This window comes from Arachis hypogaea, chromosome 5, assembly GCF_003086295.3.
Source record: "Arachis hypogaea cultivar Tifrunner chromosome 5, arahy.Tifrunner.gnm2.J5K5, whole genome shotgun sequence".
NCBI lineage: Eukaryota > Viridiplantae > Streptophyta > Magnoliopsida > Fabales > Fabaceae > Arachis > Arachis hypogaea.
This window is the reverse complement of record NC_092040.1, coordinates 13312925-13329621: the sequence shown is the minus strand read 5'-3', so window position 1 is coordinate 13329621 and position 16697 is coordinate 13312925. Positions and strand designations below refer to the sequence as shown.

Below are 16697 nucleotides of genomic sequence, written 5' to 3'. Positions count from 1 at the left end.
ATGAAGCAGTAGTGGGGTTAGCATATGACCCCAGAGTCCTCTTGGACTGTTCATTCCTACTTGCTTCCATATTGGATTACAAGAGATAATTTATATGTTGATTTAAAAAAAATGGAATAAGTAAAAACAAAATATATAAAAAGAAGTTAAAAATAAATATATTTTATTTTTTTTTTAGAAAATTTTTCGATAAAAAATGAAATTAAAATCTAAAAAATTTTTTAAAAAAAATTTCGAAAAAGTAGTTAGAAAATATAAAATTTTTTTGAATTTTGAATTTTATGATGAAAGAGAAAAACACACAAAAGACACAAGACTTAAAATTTTTAGATCTAGTGCTCCTTGTTTTCGAAAATTTTTGGAGGGAAAACACCAAGGAACACCAAACTTAAAAATTTTAAGATCAAGACACAAGAAAGACTCAAGAACACCTTGAAGATTCACAAGAACACCAAACTTAAAATTTTTAGAAAACCAAGACAAATTTTCGAAAATTATATCAAAATTAACAAGAAAACACCAAACTTAAAGTTTGGCACAGATTAAATCAAGAAAAATTATTTTTGAAAAAGATTTTCTAAAGAACTGGTGCCCAATTGCCAAGAACATAAGCCAACGCTATAACCAACTGAGTTAAAAATGTAATGTATTTTAAAGATGTATTATTTTTGTGGATAAAAGTATAATTTTTGAAAGTTAATGTTTTGAAAAAGCACAAGAAAAACAAGAAAAGACACAAAACAAGAAAAACTCAAGATCAAACAAGAAAAATAACCAAGAACAACTTGAAGATCAATGAAGAACAAAGAACACAAGTCCGAAAATTTAAAGAAAAATATCAAATATGTAATTAACACCAAACTTAGAATAAGACACTAAACTCACGAAAAATTAACAATTAATTAAGAAAAATAATTTTTGAAAAGAAATTTTTGAAAATAAACTATCCTATCAGAATTTGATGACTCTATAACAACAAAAAGGAACTATTCCTAATCTAAGAAATAAAATAAGCCTTCAATTGTTCAAACTCAATAATCCCCGGCAACGGCGCCAAAAACTTGGTGCACGAATTTGTGATTCGCACAACTAACCAGCAAGTGCACTGGGTCGTCCAAGTAATACCTTACGTGAGTAAGGGTCGATCCCACGGAGATTATTGGTTTGAAGCAATCAATGTTTATTTTATTGATCTTAGTCAGGAGGTCAATAAGATGATTTGGATTTAATTGTAAGAAGTCAAAGTATTTAAAATTGTAAGTTAAAATAATAGAGAATAATAGCGTTACTTGTTGTGCAGTAATGTGGAATATGTTGGAGTTTTGGAGATGCTTTGTCCTCTGAATTCCTGCAATGTAATATTTAACTCAATTGTTTGTAAAGCACGTCTACAGCAAGCTGCATGTAGGGCGTCACCATTGTCAGTGGCTATCCAGACAGCAGCATGAACTTGGCGTTCAACGCCAAGTTACGTCGTCTATCCTTGCGCAAAGTATGGACTATTATATATTTCTGGAAAGCCCTGGATGTCTACTTTCCAACGCCGTTGAGAGCGCGCCAATTGGACTCCTGTAGCTCCAGAAAATCCATTTCGAGTGCAGGGAGGTCAGGATCCAACAGCATCAGCAGTCCTTTTTCAGCTTAAGTCAGATTTTTGCTCAGCTCCCTCAATTTCAGCCAGAAAATACCTGAAATCACAGAAAAACACACAAGCTCATAGTAAAGTCCAGAAATATGATTTTTGCCTAAAAACTAATAATATTTTCCTAAAAACTAACTAAAACATGCTAAAATCTATATGAAATTACCCCCAAAAAGCGTATAAAATATCCGCTCATCAGAAGGCTTCACGGCACTGCAACAAAGAGCTTACACCTTGTCAGAGAATGGTGAAAGTAGCGAACAACCCTGACGAACACGAACAGGGCTTCACGGTGTGCAACTTCAATCCTCCAACAAATAAGCAAAATAGGGTTTAAAAAGTGAAGGGATTATGGAATAATATAATTTGGACAGGGGTATTTTTGATATTGCACAGTTTAAGTGAGATTTAGGTGAGAATCAATTTTGAAATCAGACCAAAGTAGGTCTGATTTGTAAATGGGGGTAAAATGAGAATTGGAATTCTCATCGGAATTCAACTTCATGTTTTTTTTCTATCCCAAAGCAAGGAATAGAATTCAATTCATCTATGATTTCAAATCAGATGCATTCCAAACACGCTATATAGCATGATGTCAAGTACTCAGAATTGATTGATCGCTGTTAAAAGAACCTAATTCTCCTGCTAAATCTTTATATATAATTATGCATAAAAAATAGATTAATTATCCATCTCCAAGATAACATTTTGAATCACAACAATATTATTGGACATGAATTCGTAGTTTATAAACAATAATGACATCAACTCCAAAAGTCACTCTAGTAACAATAGCTGAAATGATCTATTTTAAGGAATAAAAACAAAAAATATTCAGCAAAAACTTTGTAGGTTTCAAGGATGCAGAGGAGAGAGAAAAAGAAAGAGAATCAAGATGTTAGGATGGAGTGAGAGTGGGTTTCAAAAATGCAGCGAAGGGAGAAAACCAACCTATCCGAGGATGGTGAAGTAGACTCTGGCGAGGGAGAGGCAGCAACGACGGACGAGAGTCGCACAAGAGCAAGGAGAGAAGCAGTGTAGGGGACGATGACGCAGTGTAGGGGAGCCACAGACGCGACGGCGCAGTGACGGAGACACACTGGATCTGGCGAGACGAAGACGCGGTCGGCGGTCGTGATTCTGGACTCTGAAGCAGAGGATAGGCTGTGAGTGAGAGTTGAGAGAGACTGAGAGAAGGGAAAAGAAGCCTTTGAATTCGAGAGGTTAGGGTTAGGGACAGGGCTGTTCTCTTTTCCTTTATATAAATGACTAAAATGACATCGTGTTTGTGCAAGATGAAGAAAGGATTTCAAACCGGCCGGTTATTCAAATTGCCGGTTTATTGGTTTAATCGCATGCTCTCCAGTTCTTTTCTTTCTCTGATCAGATTCTTTAATCGAACCGGTTCTCCAATTTATCGATTTGACCGATTTATTCAGTGCGACCTCACGTGAAGTTGATAGTTGAGAGCCATTAGATGAAAATTTATTCAAATAAAATCATCTAACGACTCTCAGTTATCAACTTCACATGAAGTCGATTATACTTTAGTTTTCACCCATGCATCAGATAGATAAATAAATTTAGGGTTAACCACCAAAAAATCCTCGAATTATTCAAATACTGACAAAAATGCACCCGAATTTTACTATCGACAAAAATGTCTTTAAATAATTTAAAAACGCGACAAAAATGCCAAACAGTAAATATATATTTTTAAAAACAAATCTTAGAGATTGAATTTTGATGTGATTTTTTCGCAGACATGATTAGAAAAATGAAATATTATAGTTCTTAAAATTTGGTGACTTTTTTGCTAAGTATATATTTTTTTATGATTTTTTAAAAGTATATTGGTTGTTAACAAAAAATTATAAAATATATATATACTTAACGACAAATCACCAAATTTTAAAGATAATAATATCTCTTTTTTTTTTAATCATACTTGCAAAAAGTTAGATCAAAATTCAATCTCTAATGTATTTTTTGAAAAATACATATTTAATGTTAGATAATCTTACAAAAAAATCTAACATTAAATATGTATTTATTAAAAAATACATTAGAGATTGAATTTTGATACGATTTTTTGTAAGTATAATTAGAAAAATGAAATATTATTATTCTTAAACTTTGGTGATTTTTTGTTAAGTATATATTTTGTTGTGATTTTTTAAAAGTATTATTAGTTATTAACAAAAAAAATACAGTTAATGAAAAATTATCAAATTTTATGGATAATAATATCTTATTTTTATAATCATGTCTACAAAAAACGTATCAAAATTCAATTTTTAAAGTATTTTTTAAAAATATATATTTATTGTTAAGCATTTTTATTGCATTTTTAAATTATTTAAAAATATTTTTATTGATAATAAAATTTGAGTATATTTTTATCCGCATTTGAATAATTGGATGACATTTTTTGTGGTTAATCCATAAATTTAACATGACACAACAAGAAATTAAAAGTAGTCCACATGCATATAACAGAAATTCATAACAATACCGTGTTGTCCTCAGTAAGAACATGTTCACCAGGTGAGTCAGATCGGCATTCGGTTATTACTCCTCCAACATGACCTGTATTTCCAGCAAGTTTATCGCTGTTTTCAACTTTCCAAATTTTATACTTTGATAGCTGCTCAATATCCTCTTTTGATGCTCCTTCCTACTTTTTTTACCCACGTGTGAGCATGGGCACGCGCACAGACAAAGATGAAACCAAGGTACATGGCAACTATAAATCACAGCAAATATCTCTAAACAAAATAGCACTTGGCTACACAACAGCATTATCATTTATAATCAAAATAAATTTGAACTAAAGTAAACTTCATTCATCCAGGCTGGCAACCAACTTACAAGTACCAAGATTGCATATACATGTCAATAATAAGTGACACATTCATAATCTCCATAAAATCCATAGGAAATAAATTTGAAGCTATACTTCATGTGCAAAACCACCTCATGATAAATAGCGAAGACATAAGGCTAAAGAAACTCCAATTCACAGTAACCGGGTTTTATCTCCAAATAGATCTTGTAGCTCTCTAGATTATAAGTATTTAATGTTATAATTTGACTCATTTTCAGCCCTCAGAATTTTGAGGATAGACATCCATAGTAAAAACAGTCACTCGAGGTTTTCCAAATAAATTGATAATTGGTAATTGGTAATAAGCACAAAAGGAGAGCCTAGGGAGCAAACCATTATTTTAGCAATACTTGCATCATATTGCTACATTATACTGTAACGATTAGTTCCATTCAGTGGTGGGTTAATACAATAATATTGGAGCAAGTCAAGTACGTACATCTGATTTAACTTTAACAACTTTAATAATGAAACAAATAAATTCATACTTCTCGAATCACTCAAAATCAGCAGGCATATAACTCCTGGTAAACACAACCATAACACTAATATAGTTTCATAGAATTCATTCTTGTGTTCCACAAAATACAAAGATTCTAGTATTATGTTTTTCTTTAGCTATAATTATGTGTTGAAATAGTTCAATGTTTAATGCAATTTCAAAGCCCCAATTTTGTCGGGAATATGAATATACTTCCAATAGCACTTGAGGCACTAAATCCATCCAGCAATACACATAAAAGTACATTTGATGACCGATTTCAGATGCATACCTAGTCTGCAACTGCATAAAAAAGGACAATGATGCATGGAAGATAACAGCAAACAGCGATACCAATCATACATGCTTGTGCAACACAGAATATATTGAGTCTAGAGCGGAATTTTGACTTCTAATAGATACAAAGTAATATGAAATTGAACACTACTCACAATAATGCATTTGCTATATATTTTGTAAAGAGGAAAAATAATATGAAAGATTTCTTCTAACTTACTCTATAAGATGATGTGAATAAGGATATTGTTATTGTTATTGTCTTCAATTACAATTATAGAGACGTATATATAGTATCTCTATGCTATAACTTCAACGAATAAGAATAAAATTCTCCGACAAAAACTTCTTACTAAACATTTTGAGTTCTTTCCTATTAAAAACTCATTTGTTTTACTTCCTAAAATTACTCTTATCATTCCTTTATTCTTACAATTCTCCACCTCGGTCACAATTTGAAATCTACTCAAATGTTGGACGATCAAAATATGGTATTCGTATCCCCATGCCTAACATGGAATAACATTGGCAATTCTAAACAGTGTTGGAACTTGCTTCCTGACACTACTTTAGTCAGCATGTCTGTGAGATTTTCATCTGTGTGTATTTTTACAAGAGAAATGTTTCCTTTCTCTATAACATCATGCACGAAGTGATACCTTACATCAATATGCTTGGTACGAGCATAATGAACCTGATTTTTAGCCAAATGAATTGCACTTTGACTATCACAACTCAGATTTACATAATCTTGTTGAAACCCCAAATCATCTAGAAGACTCCTTAGCCACAATGCTTCTTTCACCCCTTCTGCTACTACCATGTACCCAGCTTCTGTAGTAGATAGTGCCATTGTAGCTTGTAACATCGATCGCCAACTAACTGGAGCACCTTATATTTTATATACATAACCAATCGTAGAATGTCTTCTGTCTAAATCACCAGCATAATCAGAATCAACAAAGCCGCTAATTTGACATGATTTTCCACTAAAGCATAAACCTATGTCAATGGTACCCTTCAAGTACTCTAATATCCACTTGACTGCTTTCCAATGTGCCTTACCCAGAGTTGCCATGAACCTGCCAACAATACTGACTGCCTGTGAAATATCTGGGCGTGTATACACCATAGCATATGTTAGGCTACCGACTGCACTAGCATAAGGTACATTTTTCATGTAAGCCTTATCTTTTGCTGTTGTGGGAGATTGTTCACCAGAGAGCTTGAAATGTGGAGCCAACAGTGTTACTACTAGCTTAGCATTTTTCATTTCAAACCTTTCAATAACGCGCTCAATGTTCCCTCTCTGGCTCAAGAACAATTTTCGACTTGATCTCTCTTTTAATTTCCATGCCTAATATTTTTCATGCAACACCCAAATCTTTTGTTTCAAATTCTTTACCAAGTTGAACCTTTAATCTATCTATCTCTACCTTGCTCTAGAAGCAATAAGCATGTCATCCACATATAATAGAAGATAGATATAATTACTTCTAGAAAAATCTTGTTTTAACATGAAGGAGTCAAATCGCTTATACAACTGCCGAGGAGATTGTTTCAATCGATATAACGATTTCTTTAAACGCCATACCTGATTTTCTTTACCCTCAGGTTGATATATGTAAATTTTTCCTCTAAGTCACCATGCAAGAAAGCTTACATCTAGCCGTTCCAACTCAAGATCACCCTGAGCAACAAGACTTAAAAGCACCCTTATGAAAGTGTGCTTCACCACAGGAAAAAATATCTCGTTGTAATCAACACCTTCTTTTTGTGCAAATCTCTTTGTTACTAACCTAGCTTTGAATCTTGTACCATTTGACTTAGTAGGATCTTTTTTTCTTTTATACACCCATTTACAACCAATTGCAGTCTTTTTCACGGGCAACGGGACCACCTCCCATATCTTGTTCTTATGGAGAGATTGCATCTCTTCTTCCATGGTGACCAACTAAATTTCTCTATCTTTGTCTTTGATAGCAAGTTTGAAGGTGATCGACTCATCATCCTCCACCAAGAGTGCATAATCTACCAAGTTTACCTGCCCATAATGTCTCAGAGGCTTGTCTGACCCAAACTTCTGAACGAATTTATAATTCCTCTTTGGCCTAGTGGATGTCAAAGAATCCTGCTGCTGCTGTTGTAATGCATGTGCATTTTCTCGCTGAATCTCCTCATGATCAAGTTCATCCTCTGCATCATCTCGAGTAACATTAGGATGCTCCACCTAAACATTATTAGAATCTATTCATTTGTATTTAGACTCTATCTCTACCACTTGAGTATTTAAAGTTTTTCCAACATCACCATCATTTGGCATCGTATCTTTAGACAAAGCTATCATAGATAATTCATCAAAGGTAACATCCCCGCTAATTACAAACTTAGAATCATTTACGCTCCAAAGACCATTGCTTTCCATCGCTTAAAAGTGTCGAATACCTCATTCTTATGCTTGAGGAAGAAAACCTAAACATACCTGGAATAATCATCAACAAAAGTAACAAAATACCTAGAACCACCCTTGGAAGTAACTTTAGAAGGGCCCCAAACACCGGTATGCATGTAGTCTAACAACCCTCTGCTTTTGTGCTTACTTGTAGAAAACTTCACCCTATGTGCCTTTCTATACATGCAATGCTCACAATATTCCATTTGTGGTTTCTTTATATTCTTCAGCAAACCTTGTCCACAAAGCAATGATAGACCTTTCTCTGACATATGTTCAAGCCGCTTGTGCCATATTCTTGTGCAATTTGTTTTATCTCTACTTCCACCGATTCCAACTGCTAACTCACCTCTAACTGTTGTCCCCAAAAGAGAATAAAGATTACCGTGACGAACTCCCTTTATCACTACCAAAGAACCACGAACTTTTAGTACCCCATTTTCTGCAACTATTTTGCAACCATTTTTCTCCAATAAACCTATGGAGATAAGATTTTTTTGCAAGTCTGGAATATGTCTCACATCCTTTAAGGTTCTTATTATTCCATCATGCATCTTGATTCTTATAGTATCCAACCCCACAGTTTTACAAGCATGATCATTGCCCATTAAAACAGTGCCACCATTTATACTTTCATAGGTAGTAAAGCACTTCCTACTTGGGCACATATGGTGAGATGTTCCTGAATCAAGAATCCACTTATCGAAGATTTCATAAGATTGTTCTGTCACAGAGTAACAATCCTCCTCATCATTTGAGACGTAGCTTGCTTCTTGCTTCTCATTTGGGTTGTCATTGTTCTATTTTTTAAAAGTTATCTTCTTATTTGGATAATTTGCTTTGAAATGTCCAGTCTCCCCACATTTAAAGCATGTTCTCTCTGCATGAGGTCTAGATTTTGGTCTAGACTTTCCACGCTTATTACCTTTTCCTCTTTCATTAGTCCTTCCTCTAGCCGCGAACAATCCTTGTGCTTGATCATTATACTCTCTTCTATTTGGACATGACATTATACTTGTAGCAACCTTACATAGATCATTCGCTAAAAGTGATGCTCTCGTCTCATCTATGGTCAGAGTGTCACCCACCAGCATCAATGTCTGCACCAGATTTTTATAGGACTTTGGTAATGGAAGTAACAATATGATTGCCTGATCCTCATCATCAACTTTCATATCTATATCTTTTAATTTTGATATAATCCTATCAAACTTATTGATATATTCTCATATTGAGGTACCTTCTTCTATCTTGCATGTATACAATTTGGATTTTAAGTAGATCTTGTTAGTTAGAATTTTCGTCATGAAGTTACTTTCTAACTTTGCCCAAACGCCTGCTACAATTGCTTCTTCATTTACCAAAAAGCAACATCCCTCTCAAGGCATAAAATTATTGCAGCCCGCGCCTCAAAATCTAATTCTTCGCAATGTTCATCTTTCATTTTCTCCGACTTTTTATCTTTTCCTGCCAGTGCCTTGTGTAATTTTTGTGATATAAGCAGATTTTTTCATCTGCATCCTTCAATAAGAAAAATCATTTTTCCTATTAAACTTCTCGATTTTATATTTGCCTACTATGACATTACCACTAGTAGAAACCATTATATTCAAAATTAAATTTTACCACGCAAATAATGAATAATATAACGTTGGCTCTGATACTAAGTGTTGAGTCTACAGCAGAATTTTGACTTCTAATAGATAGAAAGTAATATGAAATTGAACATTACTCACAATAATGCACTCGTTATATATTTTGTAAAGAGAAAAAACAATATGAAAGATTTCTTCTAACTAACTCTATAAGATGATGTGAATAAGGATATTGCTATTGTTATTGTCTTTAATTACAATTCTAGAGACGTATATATAGTATCTCTATGCTATAGCTTCAAAGAATAAGAATAAAATTCTCCAACAAAAACTCCTTACTAAACATTTTGAGTTCTTTCCTATTAAAAACTCATTTATTTTACTTCCTAAAATTACTCTTATCCTTCCTTTATTCTCACAAAATACAATAAAGAAGACATCAAAACCAAGGAAGATTATACATAGCCTGCAAAGCAAGCAGATTCTGTCAACAATGTTCAACCAAAATAAGTAAACAGGTATACTTGCTGAAAGGAGGGTAAATTGTAAATGGAACATTTGATAGTGGATATATAAACATGCTGAACAAGGGAAGCTGAGGGAGCACAAACCAGTAAACAAGAGGAGATTCTTTGACTAAAGATTGACTACCAGCTGATACCCAGTAGAACCCAATAATCCACCAAATAAAAGAAAACATTGTATTTGTTGATTCCAAATGCTTCGCAACACTAACAAACAAGAAAAATAATAGTGACACGTCATACATAGTAAGTTGGTAACATAATAGATGGTACTCATGTCATATAAATTAAACTACCACTGGTCTAGTCCTTACACAGTTAACGTTTGGTTGGTACCTTGTGACCTAATACCATGGATTCCAAGCCCAAAAACTCCAATGTACTCAACGGGGTAAGGTGGAATATCAATCTTCTCCATACCCCACCACCATGTAAGAGCCTCAAGCAATGGACTGCCTTTTTATTCTCATAACACTCTTTATCATCTATGTTGAGTTAGAATTAATTTTGGTATTAAGATATGATGACAAATATTTTTATTGGGTTAAAAGAATAAATTTTTGTTAATAGATTTGTGAGTGTTACTGGCCCAAAACCAAATAGATCGTTAGTAAGTTTTAGCCCATATTGCTTATACCAAGCTTCAGTCCACATGTAATGGTTAGCAATATATCAGTTTCATGAAGCTAAGAGAAAGGATTCAGCAAATCCTAGTTGACCAAAGTAAAAAAAACAAATGGGACAATTAGCAACATTAGAAAAGAAACAAGAGACAACAAGGCCACAAATACAGATAAGGATCAAACTGCAGAAGATCACTACCTACATTTAGTAAAGCAAAACAAAAATTGCAGTGCAATGTGCAGCAATTGTAATGGCGCAAAATGGAAAAGATATGCATGCTAAAGAAGATACCAGCTCCAAGGATAACAGAGGATCAAAATCCAAAGGTTGGTAGGGCAAAAACAAAATACAAGAATATCAGAGGTAGTGGAGCAGGTCCAAGAACAGCAGAGATAGTGGAAAAAAATAAAAAAGCATTGTATGCCAAGAATGACAGCTACAATAGACAAAATAAACAAGAAAATTGAAAAGACAGTGATGGAATTTGCACAACAAGCTTTATACTATAAAGCTGGCTTTACAACATCAATTGAAGATCGGACAAGGAAAATGGAGTGACACTAGAGCATCATCTCATACACTTGAGCTAAAATATTTTCCTTCAATTTTGTGTTTCATTTGAAGTTTTAGTGTTATGGTTATCTAATGTTCATCTTTCTGTAATTGAGAAAAAGGCATATCATGGTGAATTGAAAAATGAAAAAGTCATGAGAGAAAAGAAGCAAGAGAGATGTATTGAAAAAGTCAAAGAAAGTTTCTGTGTATTTGGTTTTTAATGAACTAGGATTAGTTCCCCTTGCCAAGTTGGGATAACACTTAGTGGCTGTTGAACCAGTAGGTTCCCCTTTGCCAAGTTGGGACAGCACTTGGTGTAACACCCTTCTACATAGAGCTTTACACTTAAGTTTGTAAATCAGGGGTGGTGAGGTATTACGACCTCTAAAAGTAAAATGCATACATATGCATATATGAAAGAAAGTTTAACTAGGAGCCTGGAAGAAAACGTTGAACAAAACATACAAGAAAACGCGTCGCACTTGAAACGATTAAGCGTAAAGGGATAGATAACAGCGTATAGTAAAGATAATGCACATATATACATGAAGTTCCAGAAAGATACAAGTAACAAGCTCTTGACTCGACCTGCGAAGCAAAGGCCGACCAGAGTATAGATATACAAATATATAACCCAAACTATATCCAAAAGACAGAAAATATAAATTCTGCTTCTCCGAATTCAACCTCTAAGAGGGACAAAATATAAGTTATGTATAAGAAGGAGAATACTACTTATATAAATATATAAAATACAAAATACAAAATCCTTAAAAGTAGATCTTCGCATCCCAAGAGTCTCCAGTACGCTCAGCGAGGTGCCTCATGTCCTGCATATGAAAAACAACAATATATGTATGGAATGAGAACCATGGGTTCTAATATGGTAAATGTGCCCATATAGATAATAAATAATGTCCCGAAAAGCCAGAGGCATTCGAAAACTCCAACAACCCTTATTTGTATCCTAAAGTTTTCACTAAATCAGGAATATGGTGGTTATATCTAAAGATTCTAATATACTCTTCATTTTCTTTCTCAGAAATCCTCCAAACTCTAAGTGAAATAACCCTTAGCACTTCCTCCACCTGCCAAAGGGATCTCTTAGAAACAAATATAGGTAAAACAGACAAGAAAAGCAATGTATAGATAGCAATTACAGCAAAAAGATCAGGTAGCAGTTAATTATAGTTAAATAATTGGGCAAACCAAAACATATGCATTCTCAAATAAAACATACAAGTGTATATGATGCAGGCCTGCCCTATGCCCGATGAGTCTCATCTATTAGTTATCTAGCCAAACCCGACATGTCTGGTAGCGAACCCTGGACAGTCCCTACATGCATGCATTCCCAAGAGTCTATGCATATATATAACCATTCATTTATCATCTCATTGGGAGAAATCCAGGGAGTTAAAGTGTCCAGTCACATTTAGCGACGGAGGGTCAACAGAGTATCGAGTCTCAACATGGAGCAAGTGGTGGCAAGCTACTACATTTACCCAAGAAAACTCGTGTCTTAGATAGTTTAAATGCATAAGCCAGATGGATCTTTCATATCATCAATATTAATCATCAATATCATTATCACAATTAAGCATTATCATCATCTTCCTTATTCACATCTCATACAACATTATCCACGCATCCTCAATTCAGTTATTAACTTCACAACCATTCCTCAATACCAACTAACTCTCTCAATGGGTTTGCTATTCTTTTGTAACCTAACACTAGCTATCAAACCTAAAACAGGGGTTACAGAGGTTTGCAAAGTTAGAGGAATGCTTGAAAACTCAAAAATTGCTACCTATCACATACGCATGCTACCTGCCATATACGCGAGAATTTGCAAAAAGACAGTGTCACGTACACATGCATTGTCCACGTATGCGAGAATTGTGGGCAGAGAAAGGGTCCCGCATATGCATGATACATGTCGCATATGCATGTGTGTAAAAAATGACAGTGTCGCATACGCATGCATTGTCCGGGTACGCGAGCGTGTGGCAGAGCTCAATGCTCGCGTCGCATGGTACTGTCGTGTATGCAACCTTATCAGTTTTACCAAAAAGTTAAGTTCAAAAAATTAGTTTTTTACACCAAACTTTAAACGCGCATAACTTTTTTGTTAAAAATAATTTTTAGTCCATTCTTCAAACGTTATAAACTTCTGGGGCCCAATTTTTATTCAAAATAAGTTTCACAGGATTTGGAAGTCTGGAAGCCAAGTTATGGACCGCCAAAATTGGTTAAAAATTTAGTTTTTACCAAAAGTTCAAATCCTCTAGTATTCCAAAATTCTCAAATCCAAACCCGACCAAATCACAACTAAATTAATACCAAGCATTCTCATATATCACTAAACACTAATCATCTACTTATCAATCATTTAATCACCTAAATTATCAATTTTTTATTATCAATTCAACATCATACTCATCACACACACACACACAAATATATATATATATATACACATTAATTCCATCAAATCCAACCATTCAAAACATTCAAGCCTATCATATGGCAACTAGCCTAAGTTTTCATGCAACATTATATATTATCTACAAAAAAAATAAAACCATACCTTGGCTGATTCCTCCTTAAGTCATAAACACCACAAAACCTCTTTTCCACAAGCTTTCAAGTCTCCAACTCAACCCAACAAGCTTCAACCACCAGAATTTTATCCCAGTTCACCAACTGACTCCAAATCAACATGAAATTCAATCTAATTTTATACAGTTCACTGAAAACCAATACTAGATTTTACTAAATCAATAATTCTCAAGAGTTTAGTGGTTCATTATCTTATCTACTGAGCAATTGGATGAAGTCTAGTGATTATCCCAAGCTAGTTCGACCGTAAACTATCAAAACACCAAAATTTTCGATACATATGAACCCAAAATTACAAAAATGAAGGGGGTGGAGAACTGGATGAGAAATTCAAATTTCTTACTACTTTTCATATGGATTTGGAGAGCTTAATGAGATGATTGCATGGCCACAAACGGTGCGGTGATCGTAGCTCCGGATTGAAAGTTACGAGGGATTGAAGTTGGAAGTGGAATTGGTTTAGGGTTTGATTCTTCAATCTCTCTTTCCCAGCGTGAACTTCAGAAATAAAGGGAACGAAGGGCTGAATTGCTCTTTATATATATTGGGCCTTGAGTCCAATATGGATCCAGTCTAATCGGTTCAGCCCATTGGTCCAATTTTGGGCCAACATTTTTAAAATTAGTGTTTAAATTTATGTTTTAAATATTTTTAGCTCTTCAAATTATAAAATTTAATTTTTAAATTTCTTGGACTCATAATTAATTTATTAGTTAGTTATTTACTAATTAACCGAATTTTACACTTAGAAGTGACTAGGCTTGGGTAGAAGTTTAGTGGTTAATACTAGATGAATTAGGTTGTAATTCATTGGTATGTGTATGTAATCAGTGTGATTATAGTGAAAATTCTACTATGGTTGTGGGGGAGATTGGATATAGATTTTATGGCACAAAAAAACCAAACCAAGATACATATATACTTGTATGATTCTCTTCTTTCCTACTCTGTTTAGTTTTATTTTTAGGGACAAACAAAAAATCTCCTACATAATCTGTTTCTCCAAAAAACTAAAAAAAAATATTTTTTTTTCTAAATTCAACTTGATTCAGCTCCTCATTCTCAAGTTCTAGCAGTACCATCAATCTATTTACCATCAAATTTACATTACCAAATCATTTGAGTAACTCAAAGTAATATGAGAGGGATGTTAGAGATATTCTAATTTAAGAGGCTTTTGCTTTTAGTGAGCATGCAATATATTTTAATTTGACTTGAACATGCTTTTTCTATTCTTACCTCTACTATCCTAAAGATTAAATCACAACTACCACATTGGCTCTTTGAAATGTTTGTTGAATCTTAGGTAGGGTTGTCTGCTAACAGAGCTAGACTTTGCTTAATGTTAGTTCTGATTAATGCAAAAATGTCCCATAGCATATATCCCTGAATCATCTCTGATTCAATTATGCTAAAAGCTGGACATATCAAATACAAGAACTAGTTGAAATAGTAACCAACTTTGATTTGTGAGCATAGATTCAAATCTATGACAAGCATCTCTTGTGCTCCAGCCCAGAACTAAGATTAATCTTAACCAGCAAAATACATGGTAGACTGAACTCAATAAAAAAACAAGAATAACTAAGCACAATCACTTCACTCAAACCTATAACACCTAATTATATCAAAACAACATAAAATTCATAGCAAGCATCGAAACAGATTGACAACATGTAACTATCATGTAGGTCCAAAATTTTGAAGACATAACCATAAATGCTTTAATAGTCAATACCAAAAGTAAATAAATAAGAAGGTGAAGAAATTCACCTAGTGTTGTCTTCATCCAACTGGCTCAACGTGACATAGTACAAAGAACCCTCCCTTGAAGGTGAACTCAAATTCCTATTGCTTCCAACCCTTTCTTCTCCACCACTATTCAAAGACTACGACCGCTGGATCTTCCTCTTTATCTTGTACTCAACGCAAATGCAAACCATGTGAAGCACGCAAAGCGCAACCTATAATCTATAGACTCAAAGGAATTTCTGGAGGTTCTTTCTACTCAGAACCAACACCGTCGTTGCCACCACGATGAACGCGAAGTTCCAAACCATGTCAAAGATCTCCACCGTTTTGAATACACCCAATTGCTCCGCCGTAATCTCCCGTACCATCATCGATGTCTCTCTCATCATTATCCTCCTGCTCGCTTGTCAGAGGCTCTACCGCCTTACAAATCGTTGGCCTAAATTGAATTCGTCGGTGGCAGCACTGGTCTCGGTATTGCTGAGAAATGGCGTGGAATAGACGATGTCTTCAGAGGAATGCATCAAGGAGAATGTGTTGGACATCTATGAAGATCGAGGAACGTGACTTAGCAAGTTGGATAATTTAACTCGATGATTTTACAGAATAGTGTTGTAGTATTAATTTAGGTGGTATAAGAATAGAGATTAGAGAGCGAGGGTCGAGGGGAGTGAAAAGGATTAATTAGTTTATTAATGATTAAGGAGAGGAATGAGTAAAATACTAATAAAGTGGTGGTAGTAGTGCTCGTAAAAGAGAAAATAGAGAAGAGAAGAGAAGGGAACAATAAAGCAACGATTACGGAGTGTAGAATTGAATTTAACAGTTAAGAGTTAATACTCAACATTGTCTCTAAAGTTGGATCCTGAACTTGCATTGTGTTTCAAAGTAGTCTTGCCTCAAATTTGTCTTTGAACTTAACAATGACCTTCTTTAAAGTGTTTTCCGACAACAAGTTGATGATGTGTTCAACGGAGGCCACGCTGGAGGTCTAAAACGTCGTCGTTTTGATAGTGGATCCCAAAAACAATTGAAATGACGTGAGAGAGGTATAATACGTTTCTTTAACTATTGCTGTGTCTCTAACGAAGTCTTTTCCTTTTCTTCTTCTTCCTAGTTTCTTCCATGGCGTGACTTTGAGAAACTTTTCTAACCTTGTCTTTAATACTAAGCAACATTTGTAGAATCATGTCATCTTTGTCGCATATGGAGTGGTCCGTGAAGAATCATTCCCATTGGTACAGGTAACTATAATTGGGGGGG

At 34.4% G+C, this 16697-nt stretch overlaps 1 pseudogene; it reads right to left on the bottom strand.

The window, feature by feature from the left end:
• Positions 1–15979, bottom strand: part of LOC112803289 (E3 ubiquitin-protein ligase At1g63170-like) — a 31562-nt pseudogene extending 15583 nt beyond the window's left edge.
• Positions 15980–16697: the final 718 nt, after the last annotated feature.